The 15,860-nt window shown below is 37.5% G+C and overlaps 1 pseudogene; it reads right to left on the reverse strand.

Annotated features, from left to right (window-relative positions):
• Positions 1–2,761: 2,761 nt before the first annotated feature.
• On the reverse strand, positions 2,762–9,065 carry LOC138313291 (uncharacterized; annotated as a pseudogene).
• Positions 9,066–15,860: the final 6,795 nt, after the last annotated feature.

Raw genomic sequence — 15,860 nt, forward strand, 5'->3', positions numbered from 1 at the left:
AATAGCTAATAATAGTATGTAAATGTTGAAATTCATTCAAAAAGTGAATACAAGATTTCTAAAAAACAATATCAAAATCATAAAAGTATGTTTGGTTATTAAAGCTAAGTAAAAGCTACATTGTGTCATCAGAATAACTACAAGGGAGATAAAATTACTCTGTGAGGAGACAGGTATAATTACAACAAGCAATATGTCAAACCGCATTTACACTCAAATGATCTCTCAATCCTAAAAACAACCAAAATGTCTACTGTAAATGGCTTTGGTGATACAATAATAAATAACATAGAATGAGCATTTCGTTGTTTGACTACATATACCACACCACTGGCAGATAAGTATTCGTACCCAAATCAATAAATGACGCTTACGGCCGTTCTCTACAATAATGGACGTCCAAAACACTTCTAAACATGACAACAATATGCTGCAGTTGCAGTATTACAATTCTATCTATTTGGCATAGTTGAATAAGAAGGCATTAAAGAGAACATCACACAAAGCTCAAACTGTAATAGTCGTAGCACAAACTGTAACATTTCTAGCACAAACTGTAACAGTAACATCATAGCACAAACTCTTAACAGTTGTAGCACAAACTGTAACAGTCGTAGCACCAACTGTTTACAGTCGTAGCACAAACTAGTCTGTAACAGTCATAGCACAAACTGTAACAGTTGTAGCACAACATTCCTAGCATAAACTGTAACATTTATAAAACACAAACTGTAAGTCGTAAGCACAAACTGTAACAGTCGAACCAGATAGCCACAAACTGTAACAGTCGTAGAGCAAACTCTAACAGTTATAGCACAAACTGTTAAGTTGTAGCACAAACTGTAAAACATTTATAACACAAACTCTAGACAGTCGTCAGCACAAACTCTTAGTCGTAGCACACACTCTTTAACAGTTGTAGCACAAACTTGTAACACTGTTTGTCTATGTCGTTTTACAAAAAAACGCGGCGCGAACAATGCTAACCGGCTTTTGAGTTATAAAATCTACCTCTTCTTTGGTTCACCAGAGGTTAACATGTCTGGTAACAGTCATAGCTCAAAGCTGTAACATTTATAGCTAGCATCAAACTCTTAACAGGTTCGTAGCACAAACTCTAACAGTCGTAGCAAGCACAAATTCTTACAGTCGTAAGCACACAAACAGATCGTAGCACTCTAACAGTCGTAGCACAAACTCTAACATCTCGTTAGCACAAAACTTGTAACAGTCAAAGCACCAAACTGTAACAGTCATCAAAGCACAAACTGCAAAACCAGTCAGGAGGAGAAATACAATCAATGGGTTTCAATGTCTATGGAATATGTCTTAATGTACATAATGCAGTTGTTTATATATTGGCATTTAATCTTATTTTTGAAGAATTAATATTATGGACTAAAAATTACACTAAAATATGACCATGTGCTAATGGAATTAGGTGTAAGCAGTTTGGAATCACTAATTTAAGTGCCAATCAAATTTTAGATTCGAAGGCAATTTGTGCTAGGATTTCATATCACCACTTTCTGTTATTTTGAAGGGTGAGTAAACATTTTTATGAGGTACGTCAGTTTGCACATCTAGATCTAAATTTCATGTCAGGGAAAACATCATATACATGTACTAATAACATTTTTTTGTTGAAGATGCTAACTACCAAAAACCTAAACTATATATCTTGGTATTTAGGTTTTGGCCTGTTAGATGCTCATAAATATGAGAAATAAGTGTAAATGTAATTTTGCCTTTTTTGGTGCAAGTTGAAGGAAGTAATTCGAATTTTATGTGTAACAACCATTGCCCAGATTAAGATAATCAAGGGGCAATAACTCTACCAAACTACCACTCCAGAAAGTGATGATTGAATTTGCCAAAATTGTCATGCATTTATTTTTGTTTACAGTGTTTAAAAAAATCATCATTTCATAATTTAGTTAGTTATTGTAAAATAAGTATGGGAAAACGATAAGCCATTGACAGACAGACAAAGCAGATGAACCTGCAGTCTCAAAATTAATATCCCCCTTTTCACCACCCCCTGTGCAAAGTAGGTTATCAATCTACCACATTAGCAAAAAGAAAATTGATTGACAAAATAACACGGTTTTTGCAGTGAACTTTGTGTAAAGACATTTCAGACATACATGCCCTTGAATGGTCAGTTATCTCCCATTGCATATACACATTTGCTTTCTACATGACAACCACCTGAAATACATAGAATAATTCAAAGAAAAGTCCAAACATTGTCAGATATATTGTCTATACATCTAACCAACATTCAAAAAGCTTTATGTACGTTTACTTTCAGAAAAAGTATTGACAATTCAGATATCAAATTGATACTTGTACAAACAATTTTAAGTGGTATGTCAGTGCACCCAGTCATATATAGTACAAACCCAAATTAAACTTACTTTGGCCTACAATGTATCACCTTTTATTTTTAGATTTTTTTCTCAAAAGACAAAATCCGCATCTTGAGATTTTGGATAATTTGAATCTTTCTTAGCCAATCAAACAGCAATGTTGGCAGAGTATAAAGGCACACTTTTAGTGGTGCAGAGACTTAGATATGGGCAAGTAATACTATATTTTTCGTCGCTATGCTCTAGCTGAACTTCTTTGGAATATTTCTGTAGATGTAACTATAAACTAACATTCAATAAGGTATAGATATTTTCTGTTTGTTGATAAACAAACTCCAGATTTTCTGTATCACCAAACCTTTCCTCCTACTTTCCTCAGGCAGTGGCGGTTAAGCTTTGTGTGATGGTAGTTGAGCAGGAGTTTGTGTCCCTTGATCAACGACGTCCTCCTCCATGTAGCTCTGAGAGATACTTTCAAAGGGATTTGTCTATGTATGGTGTACTGCAACAACAATTTTGTCACGCATCCATATCAGTTAAATCCATTTCTAGACAAGAATTTAATTATCACCAAACCAGTGCAGAGAGGAATCTCTTCTTCATTGAAGAAATAGTACTTTGGTTCAATCCATATTGAAATTCTCGTTATATGTCGGAGAAAGGTGGGACTCAAATCTAAATTCTGAAACTTAGCTTGTGCAAAATTAAAAGGGTCAACTGTTGTCCATGGGCCATTAAACGCCTGCCAGTAAGGTGTATGACAGGGATTCCTTTTTGATCCAAAATACTATCCATGTAAAATGTTTTATGGGGGCAAAGAACAGATAATTCAGTCCTGAGTGTTTTTCTTTGAAGAGTGGGACATCGAGCTTCTCCATTAATCTTGAAAGATTTTTGCAGGCCTGTAATTGGTTCAGATTCAAATCTTAAAACATTTTTTCTCTGCTTTTATCAACTTGAAAAAATTCTTTTCTCTGCTTTTTTCAAACTTAAAACTATTAAAATCCAAATGGTGGCAAGTCATGGCCATCTTGTTGATCAAAATGCCAAATAGGCAGAAGTAGGGCCCCCCCCGAAAGAAACTTACAGATAAAATTGTGAGAAATTTCATACCTTCAATTGCGGACTTTCTGTCGTTTAAAGGTCTGTGAACCGCATAGGTCTGTGAACGACTTAAGTACTACATACTGTTGTGCACCACGTGTCCATGGTCAATTCTTAATGAATTGACTCAAACAAAAGAAAGTAATTTCTTAATCATTATTTAATACTGCATTTAGTTACATTTGAAATTTAGGTTAAAGTGATACATGTATTTTATAGTCTTCATATATGCGTAGAATAATCTAAAACATTGCTGCTGATCGCAAAAATCACATTAACATGTAAGTATTTCTGGTTATTCTTTTGTTTTTTTTTTTTTTTTTTTTTATTTAGACTTATCTACATTGCGCTCAAAGCTGACATATATAGACTCCAGTACTGTTTTCAGGTAAATCGCGGATCGGCACAGGCTATTATATATTCAGACTGTACCACCACTTCTGCTAGTGAACACTTTAACCATTTCATAAAACACAATCATAATTGTGACAATTATCATAGTAAGCTTAGTGCACCAAGCTTACTTTGTGCAGTACTTGTTTGGGGGCTTGAAAAATGCTCTGAGAAAGAACATAAAAATATTTTTGATTAGTAAAACCACATTGAGTATTATTTGCACATTCAAACAGATTTTGAGACGAAACACCTGTATCATTGGGACGTGTGTTTCAGATCATTAATAAACTTTAAAGAGCAATCGGATAGCATATAATATGTACCTGTACAGCACCAGATCCATGCTGATAACTAATTATATATAACAGTACAGTTAAAAATGCCACAAACCTTGTAGCTTGTCAGTTTTGCAGTAATAATATTGCAAATCCTAAATCCATGTCGTTTAGAGGCATCTTATAAATCCCACTTGTGTTTTGACTTTTTTGCACACAGCCTGCAGCCGGAACACAGTGGTTCCCTACGTAAGGAGCATTGCTAGATACGCTTTAGGAGTTTCAAGTACAATTTTACTAGAAATATGAAGATTCATTAAAATATTTAAATAAAGACAATACAATAGTACTTTACTCAAGTGAGTGTTGATGCAATTTGAAGAATAAAATCTTTGTTTTTAAGTAGATACAGACGCATTGTTGATGATATATAGATCGGCTAAGCTAACTAGCCATTCATTCACAGCTCAGTTAACAAGTCACTGATGATCACAGGTGGTTGACAATGATATGTTTGTGTATGCTTGTATGTCTTATGCTTGCTGAGATAATTAGACGGAATCATAAAATGTAAACTCCATATGTACTGAAAGTGAGAGGCCAAATGCAAGTGTAGCATCAGTACCAATTTACCTGTGGATTAGGCGACAGTACTCGAGTCTATAAAGAGCACAGCTGCACTGGTACAATACAGCGATACAAGTCAGTCGCAGAGCGGTAGGGGTTTTTATACACATGTCGTTCTCAGTTGGGGTAGCACGGCAATAAGAATTCATTCATGTACCTAAGGAGTCCTGGATCAATTTTTTTCAGGAAAACTGTCTACGGCGTCCGCCATTTTGCACAAACATCAAATTGTAACATCCAAACTCATGTGCCCTTTAAGTCATATTTGGCCCTTGTAAACGAACCATTGAATGAGGAAACATTTTGATTCTCGACGCCAGGGAGAAACTTGTCTTTGAATTCATGTACTATTGATAGTTGTCGTAATTGAATTACACTTTTGGCGTTCACAGGTAGGGTTCAACGGTAGTAAAAGGGAAAAAGTATCATTCCTTTATGGTGTAGCATCTTTGATATTATTAAAAATTTACACAAAATGGTTTTAATGACACAAACCACTTAGGAATTGTTGAAGTCGTCTTCTACGTTGATATTTGCGATACATATAATACGCCGTCATGGACAGTGTAATAATGGCGGCCACACTGAACATCAGACCCAGTACAATGTCCAACACAGCAGACGAGGAAAATATAGCCTCCTCCTTGTAAGTAAACATCAGGTTCATCGTCGTGTCTGTTAGACTGCTGATCTGACAGACATTTACCTGAAATATACAACATCAAGCTTTTAAATAATATATTAATTTCAAAAGCCATATTACAATGACCTGTGACATCATAACAGTAAAGTCTATTTGAAGGGCTTCATGCTCCTCGACAAATATTTATGCATGACTTTATATTGTATGGAAAAATTACAATGAATCAAATAAGATTCACATAAAAGAGCTTCAAGATGGTGGCCGGTCGGCCATCTTGTCGACCGATCGGTCCTAAAATGCAATATTTGCAACTAGGGCCCTAGGGGAACTACATGTGAAATTTCAGAATGATCCCTTCAGCACTTTCTGAGAAATAGCGGTAACAAGAATTGTCAACTGACAGTAGGACGGTCGAAAGGACGGACCATGGACGAAAAGCAATTCGAAAAGCTAATAAACAAAGCTTAACCATATCATAAATACCTGTAATTACAGCTCTTCTGCAGGGACTCGTTATCATCACAAACAACATGGACGAGATATTGTGTAGCCTTTTTAAGATTGCTTAGTGTAACATTATTGTCTGTAACTGAAATAACTTGTGTTTTATTGACGACGGATTGAGTTCGACCTTGATCCTTGTACCATACTGTACACGAAATTGGCATCGCAGTCAGAGCATGAAGTGATACCAGGATGGCAGCACCATCTACACACACACTCTCCATCTCCATGTGAAGTCGCGGGAGGGTCTCGCTATATACCAGCAAGCAGGCACCTGTAAAAAATCAAAACTAATCAATTCATAACTCTATCAGACTAATATTGCTTTGTAGGAAAACTCAATTGTTACATATAAACATTTATCCACGACTTATTATCTGGATTCATTAAACACAAAATTATTTCTCTTCTTCAAGACAGATGCTCTACCAATAAATTAAAGCTATAAATATATTTGGTCCATTGGTACATGGACCTCTCTCCACATGTCTAATCACTATATACATACACTGACTAAACAATAGAAATGAATTGTAATTTTATAATAATTAGTTTTTCCAAATGCTAAGATATACAATAATCATAATTATTATTTTTATCTTTTCTTAACTCATGCACATGTGAAAAAATATGTGGAAATACCTTTAATATCTAAACAGCTTTAAACTTTTTATGTACACTTAATCAACAAGGATAGTCTTTTCAATTTCAGTTTGTACTAGAAAAATTCATAGTCAAAGTCAATAAAATTCTGGATCAAGGGTTACATCAAAACAGCTTTAAACTTTTATGTACACTTAATCAACAAGGATAGTCTTTTCAAGGGTTTCATTTTCTGTCAGGAGAGGCGGTACAATTGCAATTTCAGGGGGTAACTTTTCTATACTATCTGTATGCTAATCTAATGTAATTTAGCCCAAATCAGGTGGTACCACAGCTAGGTTTTTACCGTTTTAACCGGCAAAAAGTACCGGGTACCTCCTGTTATTGAAACCCCTGCTGGATGTACTAATACATACATGCCATATTTTTTATAGGGGTGGAAAGGGAGATTGATAACCATTTTTAAGGGATTTTGGTCTCTAAAGAGGGAGGTTTACGCGCGACATATATGAATAAATTCATATCTGCTTTTTTTATGATGAAATTCTGCATTCATATTGAATTTTACTGAAATAAAGGAATGTGTGGTTTTGCAAAAGTATCCCTATATACACCCAGTTTCTGGAGCAGTTTTATTGTTTGAAATATTAGACTGGGCTTTTTAATAATCTTTCAAAATAACGGATAATTAACTTAGATAAAGTTCTTAAATTTACAAGCACTAAATTTAAAAAAAGCAGAATCATTACAGTAGTATTCAAAATGTAATTTAATCTGAGAGAGAAAAAAAGTAAATTTCTTTTTAATCTTATTTATTTAAATTCATTTACTACTGATAATTTTTTATTATTAATATTTTTTTTTTCTAAAAATAAATTCACACAGAAATTCTAAAAAAAATAATACTTTTTTCCATTTTTAAAAACGTGGTTATTAGGAAATCCGGAAATTCTATAAAATCCGGATCATCTATTACAATTACCCAAAATGGCGGCCATTACGATTGCAAAGTTTGTGACATCAATCAAATACAGATAGGCCTATTTAACATTAAAAGCGTGAGTAAATCATTCACAGTTGTAAGCAGTATTTGTTTTTGTTGTAATGCTCACTAGCTGTAGTCATAAAAATTTATTGAAAGGCCAGCTGATTGTTTTCTAGGCGGCTGATCGGCTGCTTGATTTCAGTTTACGCAATACACAGACATGAGTGAAAGTGACACCACAAGCCAAGGTGGAAATAGCCCAAGACTGCTAATTAGGGCCACTTGGGTGTTGGTCAAGGGGTCAGGGAGTGGTAACTCTCCTGCTAAAATTAACCTAGCATGTACACAAATGTGGCAACGAAAATAAAACGGAGGGGTTTATAGAAATCGGGAATTTAGACTCTCCTGCCGGGAGACAATAAAAGGCTTTAAAATACGGGAGGTTTTGTCTCACGCCGGGAGGTATGGCATTATGCTAATATAATATCAGTAATGGTACTGAATCAGAGCTCAAGTTGACAGCTTTGCAAGTGGGCCGGCAGCTCAATTGGTAAACGATTAAAGGGTTTGGAAGGTTTGAACCACGCGTGACGGTCTGTATTTGTCTGCTCCTCTTACAGATATGGTACCATGCTCAATCCTGTATCAGGCTTTATATAAAGAGGATATACCCTAACATGTATAGCTGTTTAGACCTCAGACTACAAAGGAGGAAAGAGTGTACAGATTGCTAACAAATCTTTGGTACAGTATCCAGCTAGCTTATTGGTTTGAATAATCTGAATGTCTTGACTATATCTAGCCCGCTAAATTATTGTGTTAGGGGCAGGTCAGTCCGAGTCAGAACCCTTTGTTTAAAGGTCTTCGGTTCAGTCTGCCCAGGCATTCCACTATTCTTATAAATGCACTACGTTTGTAATGTAAATAAGTGTTTTTGTAACTGTTCTAGATCTTGATCAGGTTGATCATCACCAATCAAGTAGCTCAATTGATCAAACATTCAGCTAATATTTAGATGATCTTTGGTTAATTTTTCAGCTCCTCAAACATTTGGAGCATTGACCAAACCCTGTTTCACACATACGGGGTACGCTTAGCAGGAGTACTAAGCTAATATAAAGCTATTTTGCAATTTTTACTGTTTGGATTACCTATTAAAACGATGCACTGCAGAATAAAAGAAATCGTGATTTTTAGTTTCATTTCCGATTGTCTGCTGAAGATCGGCCTTCTACGTCAAGCGTTAGTGTTGGTGTCACCATCGAATCATGTTGGTTTCTTTTATCAGATTCACACCATCATGACCATAGCATCCTTTTTATCTCTTGTAAGATCGTGTATACATTGTTATCGTTCGTATACCAAAAGTTGCGCTAGTTACTTATCCAGATGAAGAATATTTTGTTACTCGCTGTAGAACCTATCATGACAAACAGGAACATATTGTTTCTTTAGATTAAAAGAATGACTTCAGAAAGCAGTAGACGGCTAAACTTCGTACTCCAATTTCCTGTTACTCAAAGTGCGTCGGGCTCTTGCAGTACAGCGTTAAATACAAGCTACCAAATGATCTAGATCAAATTGTTTACATTTTATCGCACTTCCGGGTAATTTTGTAGGACGAATGCTGCAAAGAGACTGACAGTGTTCAGGTGTTTGACACTGTTAATTAACTAAATTAACAATAAGGAGTTTTGGGGTTAATTCAATTCAGACTAGGTGTTTAACAGGTAACCATACGCAAATTTTAACTGATACATTAATGGCGAAATACATTAACAAGTTAAGTTATAATTATTACAGTTAACAGTTATCCATTGATGGTCAGAGATCTGTTGTCACTAGTAATTGATAATACATGTATGTTTCTGGTTATTATATATCAAATGACAAAGTCCAACCTTCATAAAAATCTGTGCTATAAATCCACGAAGTCCTAAGTGAAATCTTAATTATATATATATATATATTTTCAATGTCATTTACATTTTTAGCTCACCTGGTCCGAAGGACCGAGATGAGCTTATGGGATACCGCAGCGTCCGTCGTCCGGCGTCCGGCGTCCGTCAACAATCGACTTCTTCTCCATAACCACTGGACGGATTTCAACAAAATTTGACTGGTAGCATCCTTATGGGCTACTAACTGAAAATTGTACAAATGAAAGGGCTGATCCCCCGGGGGCCTGAGGGGCGGGGCCAAAAGGGGTCAATTTGGCTATTTCCATATAAACGACTTCTTCTCTGAAACCAAGCATGGGATAGCACCCATAATAGCAATGGTAGCATCCTTATAGGGTGGGGATTCAAAATTGTACAAATGATGGGGCTGATCCCCCGGGGGCCTGAGGGGCGGGGTCAAATGGGGTCAATTTGGCTATTTCCATAAAAACGACTTCTTCTCTGAAACTGAGCAAGAGATAGCACTCATAATGCAATGGTAGTATCATTATAGGGTGGGGATTCAAAATTGTACAAATGATAAGGCTGACCCCCGGGGGACCCGAGGGGCGGGGTCAAAAGGGGTCAATTTGGCTATTTCCATATAAACGACTTCTTCTCTGAAACCAAGCATGGATAGCACCCATAATGCAATGGTAGCATCCTTATAGGGTGGGGATTCAAAATTGTACAAATGATGGGGCTGACCTCCTGGGGGCCTGAGGAGCGGGGTCAAAAGGGGCCAATTTGGCTATTTCCATACAAACGATTTCTTCTCTGAAACTAAACATGGTCTAGCACCCATAATGCAATGGTAGCATCCTTATAGGGTGGGGATTCAAAATTGTGCAAATGATAGGGCTGACCCTTCTGGGGGCTTGAGGGACGGGGTCAAAAGGGGTCAATTTGGCTTTTTCCATATAAATGACTTCTTCTCTGCAACTAAGCGTGGTATAGCACCCATAATGCAATGGTAGCATCCTTATAGGGTGGGGATTCAAAATTGTACAAATGATGGGGCTGACCCCCCGGGGGCCTGAGGGGCGGGGTCAAATGGGGTCAATTTGGCTATTTCCATAAAACGACTTCTTCTCTGAAACTAAGCAAGAGATAGCACTCATAATGCAATGGTAGTATCGTTATAGGGTGGGGATTCAAAATTGTACAAATGATAAGGCTGACCCCCGGGGGTCCGAGGGGCGGGGTCAAAAGGGGTCAATTTGGCTATTTCCATATAAACGACTTCTTCTCTGAAACCAAGCATGGGATAGCACCCATAATGCAATGGTAGCATCCTTATAGGGTGGGGATTCAAAATTGTGCAAGTGATAGGGCTGACCCTTCTGGGGGCTTGAGGGACGGGGTCAAAAGGGGTCAATTTGGCTTTTTCCATATAAATGACTTCTTCTCTGCAACTAAGCGTGGTATAGCACCCATAATGCAATGGTAGCATCCTTATAGGGTGGGGATTCCAAATTGTGCAAATGATAGGGCTGACCCCCCGGGGGCCCTGAGAGGCGTGGTCAAAAGGGGCCAATTTGGCTATTTCCATATAAACGACTTCTTCTCTGAAACTAAGCATGGTATAGCACCCATAATACAATGGTAGCATCCTTATAGTGTGGGGATTCAAAATTGTGCAAATGATAGGGCTGACCCCCGGGGGCCTGAAGGGCGGGGTCAAAAGGGTCAATTTGGCTATTTCCATATAAATGACTTCTTCTCTGTAACTAAGCATGGTATAGCACCCATAATGCAATGGTAGCATCCTTAAAGGGTGGGGATTCCAAATTGTGCAAATGATAGGGGTGACCCTCGGGGGCCTGAGGGGCGGGGTCAAAAGTTGTCAATTTCCATATAAATGACTTTTTCTCTGCAACTTAACATGGATTACGCTCATAATGCAATGGTTACATCCTAATAGGGTTTGGATTCAAAATTTTGCAAATGATGGGGCTGACCCCCCGGGGGGCCTGAAGGGTGGGGTCAAAAGGGGTTAATTTAGCTATTTCTATATAAACGATTTTCTTCTCTGCATCTAAGAATGGAAGAGCACTTATAATGCAATGGTAGCATCCTTATAGGGTTGGGATTTGAAATTGTACAAATGATAGGGCTAACCCCCGGGGCCTTAGACGGCAATAGATGCGAGGTCAAAAAGGTCAATTAGGCTACTACTTTCATATAAATTACTTTGTCTCTGAACCTATGTATTGGATAGCATATTTGTGTGGTATCAATAGCATCATTGTATGGTTGTGATTCAAAATTAAACTTTTGGGAGTCAATTTTGCTTATTTTTCTAATTGTCGAGTCTTGTGATAATAACTAACAAAAAACCAGGTGAGCGATACAGGCCCTCTGGGCCTCTTGTTTTAAATTCACACTTTGATGCCAGTACTGACTACTGACATCAGAATTTTTCAAGGTTAAAAATTCACTCATTTCAATAACACGGCTTTATTGAGATTAGTACTCTTCGACAGAGGGGGGGGGGGGGGGCAAACATGTCTTTTGGGAGTTTACAAAATATTGAGGACCTTTGCCCCCCCCCCACCCCCCCACCCCCCCCCCCCCCCACCCCCCCACCCCCCACCCCACCCCCATTACATTTCATCGTCCTACGCCACTGTTCGTATTTGTCTATTGCTTTTACAAATGCAAAGTCCAATAGAATTTTTCTTTTTTTTTTTTAATTTTAATATTCACTGTAGTATTAATATGTAAATCAAATAATGAATGATGTCTTGTAAAGTATACACTTATAGCCTATAATTAAATGCTTTTAAAAACTTCCCCAGAGTCATGAAAAAAGTGAGTTATATTTTCTAAAGATAAAAAAATCTCCTGGTCAATTATAGCATCACTATTACCTTTGGGCCTTTTGAAATTCTCCAATTCCATCATTTTTACCCTAAAAAGAATTGTGCATACCCATCATAACACAAATAATTATACATTAATGTAACCCTGATCAAAACTAGTTGCAATATATCGCTCGGCTAGAGAGAACTTCTCTTTAGCTCGATCGGTGGAGCATCAGACTAGTAATCCAGATGTCCCGAGTTCGATTCCTGGCAGAGGCAGGTATTAAATTTATTGTAAATCCTGCATCCTGTTACATTTGTGCTCATGTAGGGAATTGGAAAGGATACTTAACGATACCTGCGAAGGAATCGTGGCCCCTAGAAACTCAAGACAAGTTCATTCCTAGAGAGGGAGTATGTAACCCTGGTCAATACTAGCTGCAATATGTCGCTCGGCTAGAGCTCGACCAGTGGAGCATCAGACTAGTAATCCAGAGGTCCCGAGTTCAATCCATTGTCAAGAGGCAGGTATTAAATTTATTGTAAATCCTGCAGCACCCTGTTTACATTCATGTAAAAACCAATGTCATTTGTTACAAATAACAGTATTTCAACACTTGCACCCAAAATTGAAACCTGATAGTTTCGGCCCAGTTGGGCCACTTGAAATTCTCAAAAGCCCAGCATTTTCTTCCTTAAAATGATTGTTCATACCATCACAGAAACACTTAGAATCCTATTTAATTGTAGCTAATCAATGTCAGTTGTGTAACAGGAGAGGAAGAAAATGTATACGGCCAGACCACAAGCCAAATGCTCTACCGCTGAGCTACCATCCCGCTACAGCTGTTACACATAATAGTATTTCATTACCTGCATAGAAATCTTAAAACCTGATGATTTCGAAACATTGACGCCTGGATGATTCCATTAATGTAGATTTGGACATTTTGAATTTGTATTTTATTGATAACAAGCTTAACATAAATGATGTATATATGGAATTTATTTTTTATTGTGATTTCATCTATTGTGTTGTAGGATAGTAGACACAATGGGGTCTATAGTTGGAAAAGCAATGGACGAAAACATGAAGAAGCAGCAAGAATTCATGCTGAAGACACAGCGCATTCAAGTAATATTTCTATAATTATCTTCATGTAGCTTGTCTTCCATAACTGTTGACATCTAATTATTTTCATTTATATATAATTTTTATATAAGACCAAAAAAAATAATAATATGTCTGTTAAGGGTTACCCGACCGACCCTAATTTTTTAATATTTTCCCCCACTTTTCTACGAAAATTTTTTTGAAAGTCAGGATTTCGATCTCAGACTCCGGATCCAGCCATAATTTTCGAGTGAAAGATACTAAAAAAATTCCTTCCGACCTACTAACCCAATTTTTTTTGTCAATGTAACCCTAAACAGATATTTTTTTTGTTTGGCCTAATACTTTCTGATCAGGTCATTCTGATCAGTCAGAGTTACTTCCCTTTGTTTGACTTGGTCTCTTTTATCTTCGACCAGCCAATTTGTGGTCATTTGGGATGGGTCACAGTGGTCTTGTGGCAGTTATGTAACCGTACTGGTATTTAATGACGTAGGCAAATACCCGGTCATGATTTTGTTCGTTTTATTTTCAACACTCAGACAATGACACATCCTCGATACTCCAGGGCTTCCGATCACTTACGATCTCTACACCCCTGGACTATCTCATAGTGAAATTGAAGGCAACTCAGCAGAAAAACATTTGACCAATCAGAGGCTCGCAAAGACTTCCTTTGAAGACTACAGAGAGAGCGACGCCAAACATCAAAGCGTCAAAGTCAACCACAGTGTACCGTTATACGGCTCTTTTGATGTACATCAAATGACTAAATTACCTGTTTCTATTCTGTTTGCCTCCAGTTTTTACTATGAGATAGTCCAGGGGTGTAGATATCGTAAGTGATCGGAAGCCCTGGAGTATCGAAGGATGACAATGACATGACAGGCACTGATGGTGAAGATGGGAATACTCTGGGTGTTGGCCCAAAGCTCTCATCACCTGATATCATGCTTTCCTCAATCCGCATAGTTTAAAAATGAAATGAGACCTTGAAATCCCTGCACAATATGAACCTTCTGTCTCTGAGGTCTCAAGCACAACTGACACAAAGACACTACAAACTGACCAACACACATTTACCGCCAAAAATTACCTAGCCAATGAAATTACAACTATTATTAGGTAAAAAGAATGTGGACGGACCAGTCGGACTGGACTTTGGACAGCACAAACAATAAACACACATGTAGACTTACATGACAAACACATGACAGGTAACACACACTGGCTGTAACCTGTAACACTAAATAAACAAGGACATAGTCATTCAGATCCCCCGCCAATGGAGATATCAAAGCTGAAGTTAGTTTGATTGTGGAGACTTATGTGTATGAAAAAAAAAACAGGAAAAAGGAAGTTGAGCTAAAGAAAGATGGAGTATAATTCAAGTAGAGCGGGGCTGCAATTGTTGAATCAGGTATACAGCCTTGACATTTAAATTAGACTATAAACACAAAGATGGGTGGAGTTTTGCAAAGTAACATTTACCATTTACCATGGTATTTTCAGCAATGTTTCCATGGTAACGGAAAAAGTGCAAAAAATGAAAACCTAAAAATAGCAAAAGGTACTACTAGACCATAAAAAGAATGTGTCTATGAAGTTTCATGGAAATATCTCAGCTGGTTTTAGAGTTATGCTCCGGAAATGAACCTGCTACAAAAATATGGTATTTTCAGCAATGTTTCTATGGTTACAGAAAAAGCACAAAAAGTGAAAACCTAAAAATAGCAAAAGGCACTACTAGACCATAAGAACAATGTGTCTATGAAGTTTCATGGAAATATCTCTTCTGGTTTAAGAGTTGTGCTCCGGAAACGATTCTTACACAAAAATCTGCCATTTTCAGCAATGTTTCCATGGTTACAGATAAAAGTACAAAAAGTGAAAACCTTAAAATAGCAAAAGGCACTACTAGACCATAAGACTAATGTGCCTATGGAGTTCCGTGCATATATCTCAACCGGTTTTCCAGTTATGCTGCGGAAACGAACCTGGTACAAAAATATGATATTTTCAGCAATGTTTCCATGGTTACGGAAAAAGTGCAAAAAATGAAAACCTAAAAATAGCAAAAGGCACTACTACACCATAAGAACAATGTGTCTATGAAGTTTCATGGAAATATCTCTGCTGGTTTTAGAGTTATGCTCCGGAAACGATTCTTACACAAAAATCTGCCATTTTCAGCAATGTTTCCATGGTTACAGAAAAAAGTACAAAAAGTGAAAACCTTAAAATAGCAAAAGGCACTACTAGACCATAAGACCAATGTGTGTATGAAGTTTGTGGAAATATCTCTACTGTTTTAAAGTTATGCTCCGGAAACCATTCGTACGGACGGACGAGGACGACGGACGGACGGACGGACGGACGGACGGACGGACGGACGGACGGAACCCATTTGTATATCCCCCGCCAACTTCGTTGGGCGGGGGATAACTAGATGTACACACTCTTACAAAACTCACTCTCCACAGTCTGGGC

Source organism: Argopecten irradians, unplaced genomic scaffold (genome assembly GCF_041381155.1).
Source record: "Argopecten irradians isolate NY unplaced genomic scaffold, Ai_NY scaffold_0635, whole genome shotgun sequence".
Classification (NCBI taxonomy): Eukaryota; Metazoa; Mollusca; class Bivalvia; order Pectinida; family Pectinidae; genus Argopecten; species Argopecten irradians.